Raw genomic sequence first — 12,736 nt, 5'->3', positions numbered from 1 at the left:
GCCACAGATGCACATGCTGGAGCAGCACTCACAGCAGTCCTCTGTACTTGTAAGAAGCAGAATTTTTAGTATTAATTTGATATCAGGCAGACCTCTGAGAGTCTCTGAGGAATATTTTAGAAAGAATTATCTGATTGCAGAAGCCTGTATTTTTCACAGTAAATGTCCATTTGTGATAAATTTTAATAATGGCTGAAAATAAAGTTTTACATACAAAACTTACAACATTCCAGTCCTCAGTGTGTGTGTGTGTGTGTGTATGTCCTGTCAACACGACATTTGTGAAGTCACTGCTGCAGTTGTGCTTCTATACACTATAACTACACTATATTATTTCCAAGAGCATGCTCGGGTCATTGTCATTTTTTATTTATTTGTATTTAATTTTATTTATACAGCACCAAATCACAACAACCTTCATGTTGTGCTTGAGTATGTCTGTTACTTTAGTCATAAGCTGCCTCTATTGGAACTGGATGCTGTGATGTGTCTGCAGCTCTACGTGTATTATAGGAAAATGAATGATGATAATCCATAGTAGATCTGACCAAAAAGAGATATAAAGTGTGTGTATATAGGTATACATATCATCCAAAAATTCACCACATCCTCTTTTCTTTGTATCTGCTCCTTCCTGGTTCTATACTGAGAAAACATTGCATTGCAAACATTGCAACCACTTTTCCGAGAATACGTGCTTCTTTTGTGGTTCGGACTCCTTCTGACATTTCTTTGGAGGTGGAGGAACACCAAAGTAATTGCTTAAAGGAGCTTCTTTGACATCTTTAAGAGTTCTAAGCAAATGTCTGTCCTCCTCCAGAAAATCTTATATATGCAAACACGCGTTGCAACTTCTTATCTTGTGCACATTTTTTATTTTGACAGCGAATGCGCACCTGCGGACCACTTATGTGCAGCCCTGGTTATTTAGCTCGTCATATTGCAGCCACAGAAATTCTTTTGTCCATGAAACCATAAAGCTGCACTTTCTTTTTGCCTTATAGTCTGATTTGTCATAACTTTCCGTTTTGTGGTAAGCTTTTCTTTGGCTGTCACTTCTTCACCCTGACCTGTCTTATTTGGCTCAGCAGAACTAAAATATATATCCTGCTGCTTTTACACGCTCACTCACATAACGCTCAGCGATCAACCTCTCACATGTTTAAGCTGCGGGAGATTTCACTTGTCATGTTTGCATAGTAAGCTAACGATTAATAAGACGATGTCAGAGGAATTGGTGCACAAATTATCATCACTCACAGATCAGTGCTGTCATTGCAAAGTGAAAGCAAAAAACAAGCGCAAATTCAAACGCGATTTCAATATGTCACATATTGACAGTGGCTCACCCAATGACATAATTACCCAGCTACATTTCCGAAAGAATGCAAAAGCATTGACATATATTTTTCCTTCCTACAATAGCCCGACAGGCAGGGCAGAGATAGATTTTGGTAGCGACTGGAAAAATAGCTAGCCCCGGGACGTCGGGCTAGCGATTTTGCGAGCCCTGTATCTGATTGAGGAATCACTCATCTTTGGAAAAGAGAGTTTATTACAGAGAAATGTCTCTTTCCAAAGTAAAAGCTATACTATACTCTTCTTCTGGGCTATATTCTCAGCAGCATATTAAACATATCAGGTCCCCATAAGGAGAATCATGTGCTAACGGCTGTCTAAATGACTCGGCTAAAGTTTGTAGCATGCATGCTTGTTGTTTTTGTCTGCTTCCACTTGTCTTTGCACTAGGATGATGTCGGCGTAAATGTGCAGTCATATTTGTTGTGTTCCCGCTAGTGCTGTCAGCGTTAATCTTGTTGAAATGACGTTAACGCCACAACATGGACAGCCCACCTCCTTCCTGTCCTCCACGGGGCTCTCCCACTGACAGCCCACCTCCTTCATCCTCCTCTCCTCCCTCCTGTGACCATCAACGATCATCTGGAAAACCTGCAGGCGGCACAGAGGACAAACTTAATGATCCCATCATTCAGGGCAGCGCACAGCTGTAAGGTGACTGCACCACCCAGTGTTTGTGGGTGAAGAGACTGACACAGCGATGACCCGGTTGCGGCTGTGACCGATGACATTAGAATATGTACAGTACATCAGTATTTCATTTCCTTCACATAAAAGTGCCCATCAGGGCACCGGCTGTACCTGTGCAGGTAACAAACAACGAAGTGACAACACACTTGAGTCTGTGCCAGTTAAACTGAACACATGCTGCCTTCCTGCTGCTACTCAGCATTGTAACTGCAGCTGATTTAAGGTGGAATGACTTCAGCCAGCTCAGACTGGCTCTACTCCTGACATCACTCCAAAGACCAGAGCCATTTTATTTATAATTGCAATTATACTTAATGGAAATTAAAGCTTGTTATGGAACAGTTTTTTGATTTGAGAATGGATTATTGACTCTTCTGCTTTGAAAGACAAACTCATTCAAAAAGAAACTTTCAATAATGAAGTCTTATGAGAACGCTACTATTAACTTCTTTCCTCCAAACAACACAACATAGCGTCTAAGGGCTAAAATTGTGGTCATCAATATTTTATACTTGTAAATAAAACACATAGTTGTGAACTGAGTTTTCTAACATTGTAAACCAAAATATCAAAAGATTTTGTCCGTGCACCCCTCCGACAGCCAAACCCATCTGTTGGTTTACAAGGTTACAAAGTCAGTTCACAAATCGCATTTGTTTTACAAGTACAAAATATTCATGGCCACTGTAACAGCTGGTGAAAAGCTAGTGTTGTACCGCTAAGCGGCGCTCTTGTAATTATAACGTCATTCACGGATTTTATTTTCTCTGTTTTTATTTTTATGTTTAACATGTTAACATTTTCTTATTTGTATACAGTATATTGCTAGTTTGACACATGAAAGTCATCGATCAATAAGAAGGTTTAAGGTGAGAGATCACTTCCTGTTTAGGAAAAAGGTCAGAGAAGCTGCACACGATGATGGTCTTGACATGTGAATGCCAAGCTAAATATGAAATTATAAGTCCTAAGTTCCAAATACACCAGTGTGTCCACTTGCAGGCCAAAGTGGTATGTTTGTTTATATTTTTCAATTTTATATGTTTTAATGTTGAAATATAACTTTATTGTACATTTGAATTCACCAGTTCTACGGTGTGCCTGTGTACGTTACGAGGAGCACAGTAAACATCAGTAAAGAAGAACTCTCGTGTCTCTTGTGTACATGTACAAGCGGGTGTTGTGCCAAAAACCGATTTCCAATGTTTCTGTGTGTTTTTTATGTGTAATATCGCTACGTATGTTGCTAAATAGACTTCGGTGAACAGGTATTACAAAGGGGTTATATACAAAATTTTAAAAATTACCTGTTTCTCAGTTATCTTTGTAGCTGTGTTATTGTACTTGATTATAATCAATCAGCTTCGTTTTGTCCACTTAAAATATGTTTACAGAACTATTTTTGCATTTGTTGCAATTTCAGCTGTCCTCTTGGCCAGATTACTCTTAAAAGAGACATTTTTAAAGTAAACAAGAATTTTCTTTAACTGCACAAATAAAGGATACAAAGGTCACTGCCAAAAAGTGATTGCGGCTTCTACCTTGCTACAGGAATGTTGTTTGTTGGTCAAGATGATTTGATATAATTCATGAGGGATATATTTGACATATGTTTCACATATTGTAGACCAACAAGTTATTTTTAGCAGTTTACATACAAGCAATCAGGTTTTGGCAAATACCGGAAATCAGTTTTTGGCAGACAATCACTTGTTGGCACAACACCTGCATAACCACAATTTGAGGACATAAGCCTCACACTATCAGGACCTGCATTGCAGGTAGGGCTGTGCGATATGACCAAAATCTCAAATCCCGATATAAGACATCTGTCGTCCGATAACGATATAAATCACAAAAATGTAACATTTTCTGTAAATTCTGTGAATCTCTTGCAGCTCGACTTGCGTGAAGTGTTTCAAGCTGGGCATCGTGTACCTGGAGTCGAGTGTTTTAACTGATGCATGAAACAATACATTTTTAGACACAAGTTGTAACGGCCACCGTTTTCTTTGTGGGTATTTATTTCACATCGTGCTGCGGGGAAAAACCTGTTCTAACATTTCAGTCTAAGGTTTATTTTTTAGCACATGACAGCTCTTTTTGGCTTCTGCATACTCTTTCACGTGATTCAGTTTATTTTGAAAAGTCTCAACAGGATCTTGAGCTTTATTGTGAAAGGTTTATGTAGAAACTAAACCAGCGCGGACATGCGATGGTTTTACCATTGTTGTTGCTAACAACAACGCAGGCGCTTGTCCGTAGTGTGGTTATATTAAATATAAGAGAAAAAAAGAGAGAACTTTAGCCACTACAGTGACCATCAAAACAATGAAAAAATATTGCCGTAAACAGTATTTTGCGACACCACGAAACAAACAATAGCATAAAATGAAACGATAGACGTTTTTATATCGTCATCCGATATATATGTTATATCGAACAGCCCTAGGTGCAGGTGAGATGGACTCACCATCAGAACACGTCAAACCCACCACATACCCCCTTCATCCGACTAAGGCCTGGGAGCCATCCAGCCAAACCTACTCCGCCCTCTGCCTGGCAGGCTCGGGAATCGGCCCGGAGCATGGGTGCCCTGTCACCAATGGATAATGTGACTTGCAGCAATTTTGGTTCAGAGACAGCAAACAGTAAGGCAAAGAGAGAAGATCTCAGCCTGTGGGATTCACTGAAAGATGTCATATAAATCCTCAGCACCATCCACAAACATTTGCATTATGTGCAAAGAACATGGAGAACATCGGTGTATGAACACAGCAGTACTTGTGTATATTGTAAAACCTGCATTAGGAAAACACACAAAAATCTATCCACCTTCCAGAGAAGTGGACTGTAAGAAGCTAATCATTATTTATATTCATAAATGTTGGGATTTCAGATTTCTTTCAAAATAGCTCATAATTGCTGTAAAATAGCTTTTATATTTGCTTGTTTTCTTTTTTGTTTTTTCCCATAATCCTTGTCTTTCTATAGCAAACCTGCTATAAGACGACTTGGCCTGAGTCAGAGCTACATTTACCAGAGGATCACAGACCCATGCAGTAAACACAAGAGAGATAAACATGTTTGTGAACACAAGTTTGTTCTTACACATTTATTACTTAATGCCAGATTATTCTGATCTGATTTTAAAATGAAACATGTCCATGTAATGACTGCATTAACCTCATGGACCTGAGGTCAGGTTTAGGATATATTGTTCATTTCTCCAAGATATTTCAGATTGTTTGGACCTAAAAAGTAGAAAAAGTAAGAATTATCTTTGAATGGTGTTTTTGTTTTTATCTATTTCTAAATGCTTAGACTGGCCAAAATGGAAAGGATTAGAAATGAGTACATTGCAGGCACAGCTCAGGTTTGAAAGTTTGAGAGGCTGAGACAGTTTGTACATGTGCACAGAGGGTTAGTGGATATATTGGAAAGAGAAGTATGAAGATGGAGCTACCACCACCAGCATGTCTCCATATGAGGGCAGTGGGTCTCAGGTGGTTCATAAAAACAAATGTTGAATAACTTCTTATCGTTGCCTCTTTTTGGTAGGTCAGCTATGCAACTGCAGAGGTGCTTTTTGTGTCTGTGAACCCAAAGCTTGTCCTCTCTTAAAATCTGGGCTTTCTCTTGCTACAGCGGACGAGCCTCAGACAGCCTTTCAGTAGCTCTCCTTGAGCTGTTTCACCATCTCTCTTTAGAGTCCAGGTCTCTGTTGAGGGAGTTTGTGACACTTTGCGGTGGAAACACTGTCGGACTTTTCTGGAGGTCATTTAATTTAAGGTCAACATTTTCCAACCTGACATCTTAACAATATCAGAAATAAGTCATTCTGTTGTACTGTTGTATCAGGTATTGATATAAATTCATGCTTCTGTTTGCTAATCCAAAAAATCATTGTTGTCGTCATTTATTTACAATAATTCTTTAGTCATAAAACTTGTGTGTCATTCCTCAGTGATCCGTCACTTCCTCACAGTGAAGATGTTTGTACCGCACTCCTGCAAAGAAGATTCTGTAAGTAAACTGTTGACGGGACAATAAACAAATTTCACTTTGCAAAATGTTCTGCAGGGAAGGTGTGGTTGCTTCTTAGACTACCATGATCTGGATGACTGAGAACCTACACAGACACGTTCTGAAGGCTCCACACTTATTGTACTGATTTAACTGTGCTCATTGTCATCGAGCAAAGTTTGCTTTAATGTGTCTCTATTAACAACCCAAAGCATTTTTCCCACTATTTATAAAATGTAGAAGTCTTAAAATATATAATAAATAATATAAATATTGAAATATCATGTGATGTTGACATGTGTTGTTAGTGTTTGTATTTTCTGTTAATGTCTTTTTAATATAAATGCTTTGTTCCAGACAGACAGGGAGTCGCTATCAGGCTGTCCAAGCAAATCCACGACTGTAACAGGAGACTGAAGAAGATTGTAACAGAGTCCAACAGTCTGCAGTGGCCACCACAGTCCATGGTCTTCATATCACAAGGACAATTTCAACATGTCTGTGAAGTCTCCTTGCCCTTGTACTCATGCCTTGATGAACAAGTAGGTAGAGTTCAAATGTGGCTTTTCAGTGAATTTATAAGCGGAATTTACTGTTACTGCTGCTGTTTTTGTTTTGTCAGGTTTTTTCATGAATATTTCTCAGACAGAAGAAGGTGATATTCCAACGGACCTGAAAAGGAGAGCCGTCGATGTCTTACATTTGAAGACCAGAGCAGCTGAAGAAAAGCTCTGACTCCAACGTGAGATGGACGCTGTGATTCATCATCTCCACCAGCAACACAATTACCTGGATTCATCAATAGACGACACTCAGGACCCTGGTTCCACAGCTGTTCTTCTTCACAGCATCATCCAGTTAGAGAGGAAACTGTATAATGCAATAACGATGTTCCAGCGTCATGTTGCCTCCACATGTTTACCTGCCACAGTTTAACTCAGTGTCTCAGACAGTCGTGTCACCTGATCTGCATGTTTTGCTGTACGATGACGTCATCGTGACATTGACGAGGAGGGCGAGAAAAACTAGTTTTGTCCTGCAGATGGCGATCTTGCAACATGTTCAGAGAGCTGACACTTTGATGATGCTGGTCTACTCAACATACTTTTAGCCTGGGTTGAACTATATATGAGCAGCTTCCACTCTGCTTTCACTGTTAAATACACTTGTTGGATTTCACTTGGAGAAGTTGAAAAATAAATATTTTATTGCAAAATTATTTGTTGGTTCCTTCCCTTGCTCCCTTTCCTGATTTCCCTCTGTTTGTTTGTCACTGTATACAACCTGTGTACTCCAGGCATTGTAAATAAAGAGCAATTTTTGCACTCCTTGCATCTCTGTGTGTTTTTTAAATCAAATCAAATCACTTTTATTGTCACAGCACATGTGAGGTACACTGGTACAGCACATGCAAGTGAAATTCTTGTGTGCGAGCTTCACAAGCAAGAGAGGAAAAAATACAATACAATAACATAAGAACTAGAAAAATATAAGAATGGTTAAATCTGAGAATTATAAGAATAAATACATGTACAAATATAGGAGTGTATGTATATCTACGTGTGTGTGTGTGTGTGTGTGTGTGTGTGTGTGTGTGTGTGTGTGTGTGTGTGTGTGTGTGTGTGTGTGTGTGTGTGTGTTTATATACATATATATAAAATAAAATAGTTGGAAATTTGCAAACAAGTAGCATTAATGTACAGTATGGAGTGCATAATGTTGAAGTTCCAGTAGTGGAGGTGAGGTGTCTTATGAAGTGTTCAGCATTCTGATGGCCTGATGGAGAAAGCTGTCTCTCAGTCTGCTGGTTCGGGACCGGATATTGCAGTACCTGTTGCCTGATGGAAGTAGTCTGAACAGTTTATGGCTGGGGTGACTGGAGTCTTTGATGATCCTCCCCTCTTTCCTCAGGCACCGCTTCCTGTAGATGTCCTGGAGGGAGGGAAGCTCACCTCCACTGTTTCCTGTTCCCCTGATTCTGCTTCCTGTTGGATAGTTTGTTTGGAATAACATGTTCTTATAGGTTTAAATGAACTTCAAATTGTAATCCACTCACAAAACTGTCTCATTTTATTGGAACGATCCACATTTGCATCCATTCACGCTACATTTGACATCTGAACACGTTTGTACACATGATGAAAGGACAGATGGTGTTTGTGTGTCCTTCTTTGGAACATTTGGAGAACATGTTTAGGAAAGTAACATCCTGGTAGAACATTTTCTTAAAGCAAAGCAGAGCTGCAACATGACTGTGAGGATTCAGAAGAATAAAGTCAGAATACTTTATTATTGTGAAGACTAAAGTGCACCTTAATGCTGCCGATGAATACACATGTTCTTTGTGAAAGCATGTGTGAGCACAGCTGACATGCACCACACTGACCCCACTCGCCCCGTTTCTTCATCCACTTCTTGCTCTTGTGCTTGAAATGAGACGCAGACGCAGCAAAAGGAAGAGGCTCTAAAATCCACAAAAAGGGGGTGTAAGAGCCAAAGTCCATGTTTATGTTTTTCCTTTTTGTTTTGGTGGCACAGGTGTATAGCTTTACCTGCGTCTCAGGTGATGGTATGTGGGTGTGGTCACAGTCTATTTACCTGATGTTGGTGTTCGCAGCAGGGGTGTTGGGTGAGTGGTTTGTGGGCAAACTTTTCTGTTGACCGTCATTTTTTGACACACCAGTTAATCCATGCGCTATTTGTAAATTGATTGAAAGCGCAAATGTTTGTTTTTGTTTTGTTCTTAAAATAAATGCGCAAAGTACAAGTACGACTCATTATGGATTATTGGAGGCGCGTCACAGGGACACAACCAACTCAGCCGGCCGCGGCTTTATTTATGGATGAAAGTCGCAACAGGGGGCTCGTTAGATCAGGATATTGGATGTGATCCATAGAAAACATGGATAATACACCACTTTATTTGAAGACATAGCATCTGTAGCACTGCCTCAGTTCTGGACTCCTCTGGGCTCTGTGCACCTAAAGAAAAGGTCAAAGGTCAGCAGCACAATTCTTCATTTACAAACAACAGTCGCACAAACTATACTATTATTTTCCTCCAATTACAACTTTTCACTTGCAGAAATGGTCCTGTGTGATTTCCAGGCTGTGATATAAAAACTAGTTCCTAATGGCAGCGATTCACTCAGTAAACATGTGTTTCCTTCACCAACCTCACACACAGATCCAATAAGATCAGGAAGTGGGCAGTATAGTACAATATGTGTTATTTTGTGCTGCACTGCCCAAACTAAAGATCTGCTGAAGTGTTGGAAATGATCCAGATGTTTATTTTGGACGATACAGCAGAAGATCAGACATGAAAGTGGAGATAACACAGAAGACCTGCAGCAAAGGGTCAGAGGTCAGACTCCACCTGGGCCACTGGATTCAACAATGAGCCAATGAGCATCTTGTCAAGCAGTGACTAAAGCAGAGCCCTAATGTTCTGACATTTATCACACAGTTAGAACAAATGTCTGCTGATGACTTCATCTCATGAAATGACTGATAGATGTCAGTTCATTGATCAGCTGAGCTGCTGATCTTCATCATCACAGAAACATTCAGCTTGTTTCAATCAGTAAATAACTCCCACTACTCTCATTTTGAACTGTTCCCACTCAAAATGCTGTGAGAACAATGATCAATCACTATCAAACCAATAAAGACAAAAATGCTGATTTCACAGGAACTTTGTTGGAGAAGCTGTAAAGACATGAAACTGGTGGAGATCCCAAACCAGTTGATAGTGCTGATTATTCCAAATAAAGCTGTTTTCCATTTGAGATGAAATGACTTTCTGTCCTGATATATAATAAAGATGTTAGTTGTTTTTGAGCCCCTGTATTAAAAGTAGATCCAGTTTAAAGTAAGCTTGAGTTTGATGTCTTTATGTCAAAGCTGCTCATGATGTTGAACTGCTGATGGAATAAAAACAGTGAAAAATCTGCCTCAATATAAAAGCTTGTAGTCCAGACTTAAATGTAGCCTGTTGTTAGCTGAGGTCCACACACGGTGTTTGACAGTGTAAACTGTGTGAAAGAGCTGCTGGTGGAGCTCACTAGGATGAGCAGGTGACCATGTGTCACAAGGTGGAGAGCAGCTGGCCTGGCTTTGATTCTGACCCGGGCCACGTCCCCTTTCTCTCTCCCTCTGCTTTGCTGTCACTTATCTTCACTGCTCTGTAAATAAAGCTGAAAAAGGCCCCAAATCAAAGAAATCTGCCTGCAGCCTCTGAAATGTCTTCTGTTTCCTTCCAGAGGCCGACGGCTTCTTCACCGTCAGGCCATTAGCATATTTCATTGTGCATGAGTTGCTGTATTTTACTATTTTTAATAATTTAATATTGTACAGTGTTTGTTCTTGCATGTTTTTATTATAATTATTGTTGACTCCGCCCCTCCCTGATTATGAACTTGACACACCTGGGATGTCTCAGAGGCCAATAAGAGGGCCTGGCAGGTCAGGGGAAAGAGGGCAGCAGACATGGCGAAATAGGAGTGGCAGGTGACGGCCGCAAGCGGCGGCAGCGGCACCGTTGGCGCTGGAGCACGGGGTTGGTGCAAGTTGCCATGCAGTACGTGGCAAGGGCATACGACGCTTAGCGAGCGAAGAGGAAGAGGGAGCTGTGCTGTTGCTGGAATAGCTGGAGGCCAGAGGACGCTACGGTGGGGGATTAGTTAGCAGCGGGACAGCGCCCTACCTCCAACGGCGAGACCATAGTGCTGGTGTGCTACAGAAAAGCAGCGGGCAGCGTTAGGAGCTTTGCCCATACGGGCACGTCGGAGCAGAGAGACTGACAGGACAGCCGAGGACGCCGCCGGGTTTTCCTTGCCCCGCTCCGATTGACTGGATTTTAACGTTGTGGTTGTCGCCACCCGGACTTTTAGTGACTTAACGCCGTGGCAGATGCCACCGGATTTTTAGTGTTTATGTTTTATTGATTTTTATTGTGTTCTCTCTGGCCAGGGTTGTTTTAATTGCTTTTACATTTTTAACTGTTTTTGTATGATAAATTACATTTTAGTGATACAGTTTTTATATCCTTCTATTCCCTTGGCTGCTCCACTGCTCTGTCTGTTGTTTGGAGGGTTTCTGTTAAGATATTCATTGTGTGTACTCAGTCGTCTTTGTGTATTAGAATCAGCTGTTCTTCCCTCCTGTGTGTGATTATCTGATTACCTTGTGTGTGTATATATAGTGGGTGTCGGTCCGTGCTCGTTGTCGGCTCGTCTGTGTTCCATGGTGTCCTGTTTGTTAGTCTGCGTCTCGCTGCCTTTCACCCCGTTTCATGATGGTTTCAAGTTTTCTCTTTAGTTTTTCCCAGTTTAGGTTCCTTTCAGTAATTTCTCATGCTTCGTTGCGTGCGGCAGCAACCACAGCCTCCCAGACACTGTTCAGAGAGGGCCCATCCATCTGGCCCATCAAGACTCACTCTCATTTCATCAGTCCATAAAACCTTAGAAAAACCAGTCTTGAGATATTTCTTGGCCCAGTCTTGACGTTTCAGCTTGTGTGTCTTGTTCAGTGGTGGTCGTCTTTCAGCCTTTCTTACCTTGGCCATGTCTCTGAGTATTGCACACCTTGTGCTTTTGGGCACTCCAGTGATGTTGCAGCTCTGAAATATGGCCAAACTGGTGGCAAGTGGCATCTTGGCAGCTGCACGCTTGACTTTTCTCAGTTCATGGGCAGTTATTTTGCGCCTTGGTTTTTCCACACGCTTCTTGCGACCCTGTTGACTATTTTGAATGAAACGCTTGATTGGTCGATGATCACGCTTCAGAAGCTTTGCAATTTTGAGACTGCTGCATCCCTCTGCAAGATATCTCACTATTTTTGACTTTTCTGAGCCTGTCAAGTCCTTCTTTTGACCCATTTTGCCATTAGACCACACCCCTTCTCATTACAGAGATGCACATCACCTAATATGCTTAATTGGTAGTAGGCTTTCGAGCCTATACAGCTTGGAGTAAGACAACATGCATGGAGAGGATGATGTGGACAAAATACTCATTTGCCTAATAATTCTGCACTCCCTGTATAGAGAGGCTGTAGGCAGTCTTATATACCTCGCATCAGGTACCCGTCCTGACCTGAGTTTTGTGGTAAGCAAGTTATCACAGCATTTCCATGAGCCTACAGAGGAACAGTGGGGAACTGTGAAGCCTGTGTTGAGAAATCTCAAAGGGTCCAAAGATAAGAAGTTGTGTTTAAGGAGAAACACAGATGAAAATTTGGGTCTAGTAGCCTACAGTGATGCTGACTGGGCAGGTGACACCGCCGACAGACGCAGCACTACTGGTTACTGTGTACATCTATGTAAGAACAGTTCTCTAGTTCCATGGAAGAGCAAGAAACAGCCCACTGTGGCACTCTCTATCTGTGAAGCAGAGTATATGGCTCTGGCTTCCACAATGCAAGAATGTATATATTTAGAACAGCTTTTGAAAGGTATAGATGACTACAGATACACTCAAACAATAGTGTACGAGGACAACCAGGGAACAATTGCCCTGGCTAAAAACCCTGTGAGCCGACAGAGGTACAAACATGTGGACATTAAATATCATTTTGTAAGGTCCGTTGGAAATGAAGGGAAAATGTGTCTGTTATATTGCACCACTGAAGAAATGGTTGCAGATGTTATGACCAAACC

General features: G+C 41.1%; 1 protein-coding gene and 1 pseudogene across 1 annotated transcript in view; one reads left to right on the top strand and one right to left on the bottom strand.

Annotated features, from left to right (window-relative positions):
* Positions 1–12,736, bottom strand: part of LOC147333619 (protein NLRC3-like) — a 231,567-nt gene that overhangs the window by 55,268 nt on the left and 163,563 nt on the right. The window lies entirely within an intron of this gene.
* On the top strand, positions 4,637–5,835 carry LOC147333625 (uncharacterized; annotated as a pseudogene).

This window comes from Aulonocara sp. 'chitande type north' Nkhata Bay, linkage group LG3 (assembly GCF_057382095.1).
Source record: "Aulonocara sp. 'chitande type north' Nkhata Bay isolate Kocher_YH1m ecotype deep benthic linkage group LG3, A_spYH_male_GT1.1, whole genome shotgun sequence".
Taxonomy (NCBI): Eukaryota; Metazoa; Chordata; class Actinopteri; order Cichliformes; family Cichlidae; genus Aulonocara; species Aulonocara sp. 'chitande type north' Nkhata Bay.
The sequence above is the reverse complement of the archived record's forward strand: the minus strand, read 5'-3'. Positions and strand labels throughout refer to the sequence as shown.